Raw genomic sequence first — 15843 nt, forward strand, 5'->3', positions numbered from 1 at the left:
ACCCTAAATTTTAACCGTTTCATTTAATGTTAGAAAACTAACAACTGGCTTTTGGGCATCATGTGTTAAATGGCTAGAGATCTGACAGTCATACATAAACTGTAAAGTATTACACCATTCTTCATTATCAATAATTCTTTTTATGGACTCTTAACTTTTGATGTCTAACTTGGTTTCTAAAATTTAAATTTATATTACTCCTGTGAGGTTTTGTCCCTAACTTTACCAAATGCTACTTTGGTAACAGACCATAAAATACAGCTTTCAATTCCACTGAAATCAATATGCACATTCACCTGGAGCAGTAATTGTTTTTTGGGGTGTTGGGTTCTTTACATTTCTTTTTTAAATAACAGTGCCCTTAACTATTGAGCATTCAGTTTTGTGACATCTGCACAGCTCTGTACTTCACCTAACACAAAAAGCAAGCCAATGTGTTAAAATCAGACTGCTTGGGACTTTGAAGGAACACAAGCAGGTTACTTCTTTCTAGACAAAAAGGAATCAGCAGAATAGCCTAACATCGCTTGCTGGATGCATGCTGACCTACGAGTTATTCACTTGTGAGGAACCAATTGGCCCTAAGAACTAGAGATGGACACATATTGACTGATGAGTTAAACATCATGTGTCCTGAGAGCTTTGTTACCAGTTACAGCACTTCTTTTAAAACTGGTGATGCTGGAGGACATTATTTCCTACACAAATTGGACATTTAGAAAAGACAATTTAAACACTGTAGGAAAAAAAAGAGTTGTGTTATAACTGTGATAGCTGACTTTCATGTACATGTTCCAATGGAAAAATTAAGGAATGCGTTTGCAGATGTTTTAAAATATCAATTTAAATAACAATCATATTTAACTTTGACGTTTGTGTCAAATGTCTGTGTGTATTAAATGGACATCCATATCCACTGTGAAGGCTAATGAAAGCATAATTTTATATTCTGAAAACACATATCCAATGACAGAGGGTAAGGTGGTCCAGACACCATCTGTTCCTTGGCAGGAAGCTGGCAACTTGCATCTAAAATTTGCTACAGAGATAATTGAAAGTTAACCCTAAGTGTGGGATTTATTACCTTAAATGTAGGTATGTGGAAATACGAATCCAAACTATTTTAAATGGTAGCCAAATACACACACACACACACACACACACACACATACATATACATACATCACCTTATTTGTTATGGTGGCCTACAGTAAATTAGGTAGACATGTCAAAACTGCCTTACAGAGTATTGGTGAAGGGAGCAGAGAGGTGGGCATGCTAGAATAAATTCATATATATCACCAGAAAGCCCACCAGTTGACAATATTTTCTTTGAAATCCCAGAGGGTGCTTTAATAAACAATAGGAAATAGTGAGTTTGGCACTGGCACAGGTGAGCAGCTCAGTTGTGGCTGTCCTTTGGAGACCATGGTAGACAGTAGGTGGACAGTAGGCAACTATCATGATGGAACTGAACTACTCAACATGATTGCTATTGATAGGATTCTGGAAAAGCAAGGGTCTTTGGGAGGTAGGCTGTCAGAGGCAAGTGGACATAATCACCACAAAGGAAGCAAATTCAGAATGATACTCAGTGAGCTGCGTCTCACATGAATTCTTGGCCATGGCTAATAGACACTTGCATTCCCACAGTTCCCTGACTATGTATTAGGGAGGGTCACTGTTACAAAAGAGGGGACAGGAATGAGGATTCCTGGATCCAAGGAGACTGACTGGGGTGATCGGTGGTTGTTTTTACATCTATTGTTAACTCTAAACAGACATTTGCAGCCCCTGCAACTTGAGAAGCATGGTAACCAGGAGCTTAGACAGCCACTCATGAGGGTCATGTTAACCCAACCAAGGAAGTAAACGTAGAACAGCAGAAGCAGTTCCCAAGGGGGAGAGGAGTCAAGGTCACAAGGGAAAGAAAGAGCAGGCACGGTAATCTTCGTACCAATTACATCAGGATGACTGTAGCTTTTACCCCCACTAATCTCCTGGTTTTCAGGTTATCTTATTTTTTTATGAAGTGTAACCAGACATCACCTGGACAAAGCAGTCATGAGATGCAGTGAACCTAAAGTAAAACATGAGTCTTGAGTGGCGTGAGGAGTGGGCTGCAGGAGACGTTCTCAGGACACCACTTAGCTTAGACCTGACCATAATCAGTGTGCGCGAGACAAGTTCCAGGTTAATGTGTCTGCATCTCTGTGATTAAAGCCTGTTTCTGAATGTGCTGGGAGGCTGCTTCACCCATTTGCAAAGGCTAGAGATGCCAGGAAATTCACCACCAAAAGCAGCCTTCAGCAAATGAATATTGGGAATTGGTTATAAACGTCTGATCACCCTCACCACTCAGATGGGATAAAAAGGCTTTACTAAAATGCAATTCACATAATTATTTAATATAGAGGGGTATAATTTACCTATTTAAAGCATACAATTTCAAATGTACAATTCCAGGATTTTCTTGTAAGGTATGTCTACCAGTAACAATTCCTCTCAGTTTGTATTTCCAAATGCCTTTATTTTGTCTTCATTTTTGAAAAATAGCTTTGCTGAATATAGGATTTCTTTGTTGACAGCATTTTTTTCTCCCCCCCCTGTGCTCTTTGAGTATGTTATCCCACTGCCTGCAGGCCTCCATTGTTTCTGAGGGGACATTAGCTAGTCATCTAATCTAAAGGGTTATTCCTGCATATGACAAGTTTGGCCTATATATCTGATGAATCTACCAATCTCCTCCAAATTGTCTCTCACAACTACCACCACTACAGCTACTCTACAACAATACGACTACCATTTTTGTGAGCACACTAAGCCTTGAATTTTTCCATCAAGGGTCATAAATAAAGTCAGTTCCTTTGGGAAGAGGTTAGGAGCTACCCTCCAAGAAAACTGTGAGTCACGACTCTGGAGCGAGGCACATGAACAATGGTACACTTCTCTCTGAGTGACACTCTCCACTTGAGGAATTGTGTGTCAAGTTGGTGTGGACCAGGGTGGGGTGAGAGGGTGCGGGCAGTAGCCCCACATCGTCTCAGGTTGCCTCTCCCAACATGGAAATTTCTGAGCAAGGGCAACTGAGGCCCCAGTATTCTCAGTGGTTCCACACTCAAGGTACAATCTCTGTACTATGAGTGGGGGTTGGACAGAAGAAGGGAGCCCTTACCTCTCAGCTGTACTAATTCAGAACTTAGATGCAACAAAAGGTAACTGAGGACAGGATGACATCCTTCCTTTCTTGGGAGCCCAGAGGAAGAGAGAGCACTGTATTCTTGATGGCAACAGAGCAGGGTATCTGCCTCAATGAGTTGGGAAAGGGGAGAGAGAAAGCAGGTTTCAGTTCAAATACCACTTACTCTCCCTGTTCTCACTGAAATTTAGTAGATTTTCTACGTTTCTTCAGTTTTTGCATCCCCTTGGGACCATGTCCAGAGACTTAAAATGGTTGGATTTTTTTAAATCATTTTCACCAGTTTCACTGCAGCGTGAGACCACAAAACTGCTCACATTATCATGCTGCAAGTATCTCCTCTAGGTGGGATAGTCACTTTTTTTTAAAATTTTCATTAAAAGGTAGAATCATTCTGAGGCATGCGTTTTACACCATTTCCTGATGAAGGACCGGGTGCCCACAGGAGTAGCAGATATAAATGCCACCCTTTGTTGGCTGTTTTCCCCACCCTGTATCACTTCTCTGTTCTTCCCCTGGTGTTCCCTGAAACTATTTGATAAATTCCTTGCGACTGAATCCTTATCTTACAGTCTGCCTTTGGATGATGCTAAACTGAAATCTCAAGGATAATGTTTCTTTTTCTGACTTCCGTAATTGAACACAAAGATATGGAGATTGCGGAATAATGGATGGGATACAATGTGTAAGAATATAGAAAGTGGATGGGATTCAGGGCGTAGGTGCAAAGATACAAGTTAGCTAAGAGAAGACACACTTCCTCTATTAAAGCAGGACCAGGAGAAAGAAGGAAAGAATGGATACAAATGTATGCACATGTTCGCACGTGGTAGCAAGAATCACACCACTGAGATGATTTTCCAGTAGAGAGTTAATACTACTTAAAGTTCTTTACTTCACAGAATGCTTAAACACCTTAGAAATATGCCCACTTGCTAAAATACACAAATGCTAAGCCTAAGGCTTCTTCCTCAAACTTCCTTCAGATGCCATTGCCAACGTTTGCCTGAGATTTCTCTTAATGACTACATCCAAGTCTGATTTAACATTGTTGTTTCGTTCATTTGTTCAATATCTTAACAGGCTTAATCAGATTATGAACAAGTCTTCTAGGACTCGGAACTATTTCTCCTCCTCTGGGAGCCCTTCTAGCTCTGCACTGAATCTTTAGCATTGATTTCAAAGTTTAACTCTAAGGGCTGATTTACTTATAATTCTTGTGTGCAGTTTCTCACTGTAGATGCTATGTATTCACGAAAGTCATGATGAAAAAGGTCCTAGACACAAGGTCCTAGGAAGTTTTAGAAAAGGGAGAGCACATTCGGTTAGAGATGGATCAAAAAAGACTACCCAGAAGATAGATTTGTATTTCAAAATAGACCTTGAATGATGGTCCAAAAAAAAAAAAAAAATTAAAGGGGCGTTTTATGTAAAAAGATACGAAGAAAGCAAGAAGCACAAAATATGTTTGAAGAATTACAAAAAGTTTAAGGAGATAGATGTAATAAAGTTTAAAAAGAGAAGTCAGAGGTGGTTTGGAGCACATTATGGAAGGCCTTGGAAGAGGATGTACTTAATCTGATAGACAATGAACGATTACAAAAAGGTAATTTGTCTGATCTGAGCTATGAGTGAACAAATGCTGTCCAAAACCATGTAGTTCCGTCTCTATTCTTAGCGATGCCTAGTACATCACTGCGGCTTCCAGCTGCCAAGGCAAGCATGGAGTCTTTCATTACACTCATCTTGGAATCTGTGTATCCTTTTTGCTTCGTAATACCCCAAAACTAATTATGATACTGGACAGTACGTTTCCAGAGACTATCATCTTTCCTGTATTGTTCCCACATAGTGCTTATTCAAGTCCTGAGAGCATGCTTGCCTACCTTATACAAGGAGCTTTTCTTCCTTTTGCTATTCAGCTGCCAGTTTGGACCTCTGGTATTATCTTTCTGCTTGGATGAGAATCCTTGTGCTGCTGCTTTAAAAAAAAAACAAAAACAAAAACATGCTGATACCTAATGGAGACAAGACATTCTCAAACTTCATTATCAAAGATATTACCATCAAACCTGACTTAAAATCTAGGATGCAAGTGTCCACAAATGGGACTTTCCAAGTTATAATAAAAATTTCACTTTTAACTAGCCACCGCCTCTTTGTGAGAAATGCATTTATGCAATTTTTATACAGTTCATCCTCATAGTAATTTGATAAAATAGGCAGACCAATATATGCACTAAGGATAAGGTATAACCCTTCTCATGTACTGTAATTTTGGATGTAAAGTCTGGGATACATATCCATGTGAAATTGTAGAAAATACTGTGCGTTTAGTCTTCTTAGCATTTATCATAACTTGTAACTCCAGACTTATTTTGTTGTTGCTCCAAGGCACATGTCTCCATGATGATACAACTAAATGAAATTTGTGACCCAGAACCATTACTGAATTTTGAGAATAGTACTATTGACACACAGCAAAATTTGTAAAAAGAAATCTGCTTGCTGCAACTGTCTCCCTAAAGAGTCACTCAACAATGCCACTGCTCTAATCACTTGTTTCACTCTTCTCTGCCTCAAACAGCCCAAATTCTACCCCCAACTAACCAGCTATTCTTCTCATATCTTAATTGATTATCCTGCTACCTCTTTATTCTACATAGAAATTTAGTCTCTTCTGGCAACACAAATAAAACGTCGTCTAGGAAGGACAGATTCCCCAGAAAGTGGGGAAAGTTATAAACTGCAGTAATTTTTTGCTTATAGCCTTTCTTACTTACTCAGCCTCATCTTTCTTACATCGTCTTTAAATAGTGAAGGAATGAATGAGTGTTTGACAAAGGGAACTGGGAGTGACTTCTTGGTTCACTGAGAATATGCCAAGAAAGAAGAATGAGAATGGTTACAATGAAATATTTGTGCTACTTTATGGTTTTGAAATTCTGTCCTTTATCTTTTAGAGGTGTAAGGAATTACAATTCCAGCATCTTCATTTAATTTTTCTTTAGTAGAGAGCTAAGAAGAGCATAATTGTGACATGTTACTTAATGACTTTTTGATTTGATGTGCCATTTTAATTAATTGGGGGATAAATTATTTTACTATAAGATACAATGGTAAGGGTTCATATTACCTCTTTAGTTTTCCCATTACTCTGAGCAGGACATGGGAAAGTACTAAGGCTTTTAATGCCAAAGTTTACAAGTTGATGAAGATTTAAATTTAGCACAGACTTTGCACTATTCGGGTAAGACAACAATAGCTAAAGAATGCTCAGGCATCAAATATACTTACAGACTTTCTCAGAGATTTTTATCTTCACAAAATAATACTGTTTCTTAGGAAGCCACTGCAAGACCACTTTTTCATGGTTATTTTTAAAAAGCCATCAGTACTTATCCTTTACTGAAATACTCTTTATTTAAATAAGCAGAGGCTCTCTGACTCAATATTAAAATCAAAACCGTTTACATCAAGGTTATCAAGTGGCTAAACTTTTATATTTGCTCACTACCATTTGTTAACACTTTCTTCTGCCCCAGCCAAACGCCCAGTCACTGGTTCAGATCACTTAGTCCACAAATCCTCAGGATCTGGCCCCACAGACCACCTCCCGCTGGGTTTCCTTGGCCTTTTCTTCTCTCGGAATTGTTTGAGAGCACCTCCCCTTTTATAAAAGGAGTTGCTGCTCTTTATGCCTAAATCCCCAGGAAGGCATTCATGGCTTCTTCTCTCCAAAATAATTTTTTATGAATTCCATTCTCCAAGAGAAAATGAAGAAAATTCAGCTTACATTCATCCTCATTTTATAAGACACATTTACTTTACCATGGATCCATAGCTTAGATAACTAACTATTCTAAACCAGGGGTTAGCAGATTTTTTTCTAAAAGAGCCAGCTAGTATATTGTTTGGTATTGTGAGCCACATGGTCTCTGTCATAATTACTCAACTCTGCTCTACTTAATTCTGCCATTGTAACAAAAATAGCCATAGACAATCCATAAATGAATGCGTGTGGCTGCATACAACGATGAATCTTTATTTTAAAAACTGGTGGTGTGTCAGCTTTGACCCATGGACCACAGTTTGCTAATCCCTGTTCTAAACTATCTAGTAAGAGAAAGGAAGGCAGACTGGCATAGGAAAAAGAGCATGGTTATTGAAATCAAGCCAACATGTGTTCAAGTCCTGGCCATGGCAATTTATACAATTTGGGGTTAGTCATAATACTTCTTTGAATCTGCTTCATCATCTGTTAAAAGGGGTTATATCTCCCACCTTGTGCATGTTCTGTGACTATTAAATAATAAGATAAAGAACGTATGTAAAAGTTTAAACAGAAATTTTTGTAATAATATAAATAAAAATTATAAAAATAACATTTCTATTTTTGTGAGTACTAACCACTGTTACTTCTACTTCTATTAAACTTGTCTCAGACTCTGCTCCATACTTGACCTAGAATGGTTTGTACCTATATAACTACATACTTTTAAGCTATGCTAGTGAGAAAAACACAATGAACACAAGACTTTTAACTGTTTGAGCAGTAATCAGCAATCAGTAACTTGAACATAATAGAGAAAATTCATTGAGTAACCCATTATAGCCTTTATTCTGCAAACCCAGACTTGTGGGTTATTACAGCTTTCATCTTGAAAACTCATTCTAATTAGCAAGTTAGATGATATCCAATATTATTTTGCAATATTTCTATGATATAATTATTCACTGAGATAATCTCCATACTGGAAATACTTAAATTATCTGTAAATAATTTATTTTCATATATTTACGATAATTTTTAAACCTGCACTTGGTCACCTTGACTAAATATGAATATCACAGTCTTAACCATGTTATCATTTCCAGATTTTCACTAGAACAGTAACAGAAGCTACTGTTAATGAAACCCATCCTGTATCTTAGCACCTAAGCCAAACAGAATCATTAGCAAAGGTTGTTTATGGTATGTTTCATATAATTTACATCACTTTCACCAAATGTTTTTTAGATAAAGTATAACAATTCCATATTGAAGAAACTGTATACACGTGTAGAATATAGATATAAGAATACAGAGAAACATTTATTAGAGTTATGTGAACCAAAACTGTTTTACTGTCTATTATGCTCAGGATGTGGAGAGATAATTCATGGTATTTCTACATTTCAAGTATGAGCTTTTGCTCCAGACTATGTTTTCAAGGATATTTGTAGAGCAAACAGCCTTGGAAGATACAGTGTCTCCCTCCAGGGAGGAGGGCAGATTTATTTCTTGACCATTACGATAAAGACAATGTCTCTCTCTGGGACAGAGATTGGGCAGGTGTGCTAACAGTGCCTTTTAAAGTTGGGAGTTTCCTAAGCCCTTGGTGTTCCTCAGCTATGACACAAATCCCTGGTGTGCACATCACCCACTTGGATCCACTACTTCTGCAATTCTCAGTTCCTGGGGACTTGCAGGGTGGGTGGGAGTCGGGGGGGGGGCAATAATGTGAATGTAAAGCTCATTGCAGGCTGCTGTGGGATGAGTAATGAAGTCCCGTATCTCTGATCTGGGAATATTGTGTCTTCTACTAACAGACAGAATTGCAGCAGGCTAACTTGTTAGTTTGAAAGCAGAGTAAAACCCAAGACCCTTTAATGTTCTTGATACTAGGCACATCACAATCTTTCTTTTCCGCATTGTTGTTTCCTTCATCGAGTCCTATGTACTGTATTACATTGTTCGGTGCTATGTTTTGATATTTCTTTAAAAGCTTTGTATTTGTTTAGCTGTCCAGTTAAGTACTTAAAATCTGTTGTATCTGGCTATCTTTTGAGTATTTTTCAGTTGGTTCTAGAGCAGCTTTTAGCCTAGTGCTAATTTATCCCCCCAAGCCCACCCTGACCACCACCACAGACTCTACCCAATACACATTACAAGATCTTTTCTAGCTGGTAGCAGCTTTACCTCCAGTCCTACGTGAACTCTGGCGATTGTTCAAACTACTGCTTTACCTTTTTTTTTTTTTTTTTTTCACCTGGACTCAGTGGTTTCCTCTAAAGCATGTAAAGATTATACTCAGAAAAAAGACTAAAACGGACCCCTCTGCATATCTCCACAATCCTTCTGTTCAGATACCATCTTTCCTGCCCTCTGCCCACAAAGTTAGCCACTTGCACAACCCCAAATTCCATTCTGTCTCTTCAGCTCCGGGAGACCACCAGGCTGTGACTGTTCCCTGCTCTGTGACCTGGAAACTGCTTCCAGGTAACACAAAATTGAGACAATAGTAAGGCTCACTCCTGTTTTCTTTCTCCCAGGGATCACGGTCCTGTGCTGCTCGTTGTCCAATGTTTAAAAATCATTTTTTGGTATATTTTGTCGAGGTTTCTACTTGTGTATTTACAGTGGGAGAGGATATTGAGTCCCTGTTACACCATCACTGCTTACAGTGGAAGTACATTTGCATTTCTAATGTTTGCAAAATGATTAAGTTGCTATGGAAATAGCTTTAGAGATTAAAAATTGAATTTATGCAAAAATGGTAAATACCTAAAGACATCATGAGGAAAAAAAGACCATTCTATGAGTTTTTTCTAAATGCTAAGTGCCATTAAAATGGTACATGCTTTCTCTATGAATAGAGTTAATGATAGTATCAATATTATAAATAATAGTAACAAAGCTACATTCTTTTACCACTAATTTTCTTAAATTTTCTCAGCTCATAATCTCCTAAAAATTTTTGAATAACTATTATGAGCAAGACTTTTATTATACGTAGTGTGGCATCCAAAGTTCTGTTCATTACATTCAGGAACTTCAAATCCAGTCACGAAAGTAAGAAAACTAAGATAACTTCTGTGTGCTGTTCATTACCTGTGTGTGTTTGTGACAAACCACTTTATCCAAGCTCAAATTTCTTCGTTTTTATAAGTGAAAAGTTTAACTAGATGATATTTAAAGTCATTCTCCCCTCAGAAAAGTTACGGCTCACTTGGAAAGTACTTCAAAAGCTTTACCTGTGTGCTCACTTTTACGATGGGTCAGGAAGAATTAGAAAAACCGTGTTAAATATTTACTTGTAAAATGCTCCAAAAATAATACATTTTTATGTCAATGAGAGTATCAACAGCAAAACTGTGAAGTACTGAAATATGCCTTGCTAATAATCAGTGCAGCAGTATTAACTGGTATGAGTTGGGATTCCCATTATTATGGCTTCCCAGGTAATGGGAAGACAGAGCTAAGGGAATACAAGCTTTCTTACTATACTCGAGTCAGAGGCTTAATTTGGGAGTGACAAAAGGGAGAAATTCCTCTCCCTGAGCATATTCTCAAAAAGTAACACACTTTGTAACATTTTTAAACGCAATAGTTTGAGACTAGTATTTTAAACACAATCCTTTGAGATGAGAAGATATTAAAAGAGCAAATTCCAGTCAAGATGGCAGGGAATTTCTGCTTTAAAGCACTTACTTCCCTACTATAAGAGCAAATGACAGGTAAAGCATAAAGCAGAAAATTAAAGTGTCCTGACTGGGCTCAAATACAAGACAAATATTTTTGAGAGCCAGAAAGAAAATAATGCTTAACTGGCTAATGGGACCAAAGCAGCAGGTGTGCTGCACTGTGGATCCAGAGATAGGCAATGTCTCATGTTTGGTGTGGGAATCAACATCAAATACTTGCTCCAAGAGGAACACGGACTGGAGTCAGGCTCATGACCTGATGCCAGGAGGTGGGAAGGCTGAGAGGTGGGCCAGCATGCTCCATAAAGACGGCTCATCCAAACTGCTTCCATCCATTGAACATGACTGTGACAGACAGGGAACTATAGGCAAAAAGACAAAACTAAATCACACAACAGGAACAGGCCTAAGAACACTCCCTGCTCTTAGAGCAACCACAAAACTCATTAATTCAAACAAACCAACCAAAAAAAAAAGCTCAACACCAAGAAAGGCATCAATCAAACATCAACATCAAAATAGATGTCCACTCCAGAAGAAATGTAACTTCATGGAACAATTTGACAAGCCTCAACATAAATATTTTAAGTACTCAGAGATAAATGGAAGCTTATTAACTATGAAATCAAAAAGAAACAAGAAATTATGAAATAAAGTAGGAAGAAATGAAGCAAAGAACTATGAAAAAAGGGAAGAAGTGTTACAGTTGAAAAATATTATCACTGAAGTGAAAAGCCCAAATTAAAAATAAAATGCAGACAGGACAATCAAAGAATCTTCGAATTAAAACCAGAATTGAAGAAATCACTCAAAATACAGCACAGAGAGACAAAGACATAAATCTCATAAAAGTGAGAAATAAATAGGTATCTAATAGGTGTTACAGAAAAAAATGTTACAAAAGGAAAGATGGACAATAGTTGAGAATTTTGCATAAAAGTGTATGTGATTAGCAGATAAAAAATATATTCTCAGTATTAAGCAGAATAAATTAAAAAACACAAATCCATAACTAGTCACATTGTAGTGAAACTGCAGATCATTAGACTATAGAACAAATCTTAAAAAAGGCCAGAGGGAAAAGGCAGATTATTCTAAAAAACAATTAGCAATCAATATGATAGAAACCTTTTGATCTGTTATTAGAAACCATAAATCTATGAAGTAATATCTTTAAATTGCCAAGAGAAAACTGTGTTAGTGTCAAATTTTATACCCAGATAATGTCTTTTAAAAGTACAAGCAAAATAATAACACCAATAGACTTTCATGAAAAGTATGATTAAACACGTGATTCTGCTGTAAGACGAGAGACCACAGAAAATATACTGGAATAAAGTTGTTGTATTCAATAGCAACAAAACCTCCTTAAAGTCCTTGCTTAGTGTCATCTACTCAAAGTGGCATCATTTGATAAACACCAAATTGAGACCAGGGGTTATTTATAGAGATGGAAGGAAAAGGTATTGGAAAAGGTTCATAGGGGGTTTCAACCATGTCTATAATGTTCTATTTCTTTTTTTTTAAAGTTTAAGAAGACAAAAACAAGAAAAAAACCGTTTAACCAAACAAGAGGTCAGCAATGAAAACATTATTAGGTTCTGAGAGAGCTGGGTGGTAAACACATGGAGGTTTATTATTCTCTCTCATTTCTTGCATGCTTTTAAAAATATCTTACTCTACAAGAAAAAATGATAGTAGAAAAACTGTAAAATCGAGAGTTGTTATTTTTCAACACATTGCTGAAATATTACTAGTTAATATAGGAGATCTATAAAGAAGGTCACCAGGGTGGTAAATGTTTTATGTTCTAACTTCCCCGTCAAACAATAGCATATACCTAATCTAACCCTCCACCAAGGCCAATCCCTATTTCACTCCTTGTAACATTAAAATCTGTCCATCTGTCTAGGAAACAGATATGGCTTCCCTAACTTTGAGTTTGTGTAGTGATTTCCAAAGAATGTTGACAAATTAAGGTTGCCATCCACCAGACATCAGAGAATAAAGAAAGATACAATGAACAAGAAAGGAGTGTGAGGATCTCTATGCCTTTGCATAGCTCAAGGTAACAATCCTTTCGTCGCTGGCATCGATGAGAGACTTGAGTATAGTTATAGAAAAATGATCATCTAAACAGTGACATTATGATGGAAGATTATTTGGGAGTATTGTGAAGAAAACAGCTAAAGTGTTTAGACAGGATCATTTGATGGAGATCCTCAAATTTCATCTTGAGGATTTTAGACAAGTGAATTTTATTTGAGTAAATTAAGCTTACTATATGCATGCATAATATTGTTAAACAGTAAAGCTGAGGTACTTACACCCATGATAGAATACTTAATGGCAACTCTAGAAGCATACTATAGGGCTGTGAAAAGAATGACAAAAACAAAATAGTGTAGGTAGCTGGAGAAATAAGTAAATGCTTTACATTAAGCAAGTTTTCTAATTAAAAATCTTACTTTTTTATTGAAGATAGAGGGAAAGAAATAAAAGAATGCAAATAAGTTCTTTTAAAATCTATCCCCAGTACAGTGATACATCTGTGTTTCCTAGCTATGCAAAGAATTTATTAGGCAGGGGAGGGATGGTAAGGGAGAGATGACTAGCTTAAAACTTCCTAGTTACTCTGCTTCTAAGTCAGCCTTCTTGTGAATTTCATTACAGGACAGATCATTTTGCCATCCCACAAGGACTAGCTTTATTCCAAATAAGCCAAATGTTCTACTCCAAAACAAATGATGATACTGTAACAAAATTTAAAAATCACATATTAGGCAAAAGAGTTGACCCATTTAAACTAACTTGATGCACTATGAGAATACCTTAAAAATCGTAAAACCCAATGCCATCTAATGAGAATTTTACAATAACGTGTCTCCCAAGATTATGTTCAGTGAGTTCCATTATAAATATAACTATGAAATAGGTACTTATTCAGGTGTTTCTCTGTAAAGGAAGATAATTATCTTCAGTATTTGGCATCTAGACTAGCAATGTTCAACAGAACCTTCTGTGATGATGGAAATACTCATTCTTAATCATCCAATACTGTATCCACTAGCCACTTGTGGCTATTGTGCACATAACATATGGCTAGTGTAACCAAGAAACAGAAAGTTTCATTTTATTTAATTTAAATAGTTAAAAGTTAAATAGTCACACGCTGCTAGAGACTAGACAACTAGTATCTAATTCAACTTTGACTGATTATAATAAAAAATGAACAAAGACAAATGAAAAACAAAAAAACTAGTTGGTAGAAGTAAATTGGGCTAGGTTATCATCAAAACTTAGAGAACTATACTTTCCATATCATCTTCAGTCTTCTTACATGTGGACCTAATGACCGTTCACCAAATTTTATATGAACTATCCTATTAGTAGTCAAAACTGTATCTGGGAAACCTATACCATCAATTAAGCAGAAAAATCTTTTTTTCCATCACATCTTTTGTGAAAGTTAAAAAGTTTGAAACTAGTCCCAGTAAATGTGAAGAACCCAATGAAGACTCATAAAGCCGTGTGTTTTAACTGTGGTAATCACCACATGGGACTGTGAAAGAGTGATGCTCAGAAAACCAAGTCCTTTGGTGGAGTGTGGCCTTGCACTTAGAGGAGGGCTATTCAGGCCAGGATTAACATTCATGTGGTAATGAGAGCTCAAATGCTCACTTCTCCCATTCCCATTACATGCCGTTCTCCTCATTCCTAAAACATTTTCCTCACAGTTCTCTTTTCCCCTGAAAATAATTACTTTGCTGGAGCCAAATGTCTAATTTCTCTGCATGTTTGTAACACATTACTCCATTTCAAACTACTTTGAGAGAGTGAGAAGTTAAAGGCTAGAAATCAAGAGCAAAGTAGAAAATCCAAATTAAACAATCAGTTTAAGCCCAGTAGGTTTATATATCTTTGTTTCAAAGCTTTGTGGCCTGTTTCCTTTGAATAAAAGAGCTCTGCAAATATCCACAAACCTTGCCTGGCCACTATCACAATGTCTGGGTAGAAATAACTCTCATAACAGATTTGTGTACAAATTACTGTAATAAGTAGATTAAATATCAATTTAAATATTATGGTTTACAACCATTTTAATTACTGATTGTTATCTCTATGAATCACATCAAGTTTCATATTAGAAGGCAAATATTTGCAGTTTGGTATATTATTCTATCTGGAAAAAGAAAAATAAAAGCCCTCTTATTTATTTTTAGTTTAATAAACAGGCACACCTCAAGCACTGCGTAATATTATTAGAGGTCATGGAAAACATTATTAATGAACAGCAATGATAAGCCAAAAAACAGTGTTTAAGTGACTTTTACATAAGATTTCGTTTCCACCCAAACGTTTGCCCCTTTAATTCAGTCTGTGCTCTCAATTCTTTTATGCAAATCATTTTCATTTGACTTCCCATAGCAAATCCAGAATTTGAAAATAATCAGATAGAACAGTGTGCAATTTAAGGTCCTGACAACAAGTACAGAAATGTTTTATGCTTGAGGGAACTGTGCACAGACCATCTGCGCCTTGGTGAATCCCACGAAGCCTGTCAAAGCAGGCATGCATGAAGAAATAGACAATGAGGGGGAGACGTTTTCACAGCCACTGGAACCAGGATCCAGGAGACCACAACATCCACTTTGGACATTATTCAGAGTAATAGTTAGGTCCATGTGGTATATTTTAGGCCCACCTACTGAACACAAATCCCAAAAGAAGAATGCCATTGAGAGTTCTTATTATGATGTCACAGTGTATTTCATGTAGCTGGAATCAAGAGGACAACTGAATAGAACCTTATGCTGCATTTGCACTGTATCGTGTGACACAATGGGAATAACATGAAAAAGGTGACTTATGCTATTTTACCAAAATTGTCTGCATCGTGATGGGTTCACGCTATCTATGAACTTATTCCCAAAGCAGCACAGGATTTATCCTGGCCTGCTTATTCATAGAATAAAAACTCTTATAATTAGTAATACCCCCAAACATCCAGAGGTTGATATTTAAGTAAAAGGCAAAACAGTGGCTAGGATAGATTCATGCAGAAAATACACAGAGATTTGGACTAGCCCTAAACTGCTCCGCCCCAAAAATAGTAAAAAATCTGAATTCCCAATCACATCCGTCCCCAAGGATATCAAATAAGAGATTCTGGACTG

General features: G+C 36.9%; 1 long non-coding RNA gene across 1 annotated transcript in view; it reads right to left on the reverse strand.

Annotated features, from left to right (window-relative positions):
• LOC141577727 (uncharacterized) overlaps positions 1–15843 on the reverse strand; it is a 382973-nt gene that overhangs the window by 136282 nt on the left and 230848 nt on the right. The window contains exon 3 of the long non-coding RNA XR_012507080.1: positions 5086–5180. This is a non-coding gene — a long non-coding RNA (uncharacterized LOC141577727). The remainder of the gene's footprint in view (positions 1–5085; positions 5181–15843) is intronic.

The sequence above is a fragment of the Camelus bactrianus genome, chromosome 5, assembly GCF_048773025.1.
Source record: "Camelus bactrianus isolate YW-2024 breed Bactrian camel chromosome 5, ASM4877302v1, whole genome shotgun sequence".
NCBI classification, from domain to species: Eukaryota; Metazoa; Chordata; class Mammalia; order Artiodactyla; family Camelidae; genus Camelus; species Camelus bactrianus.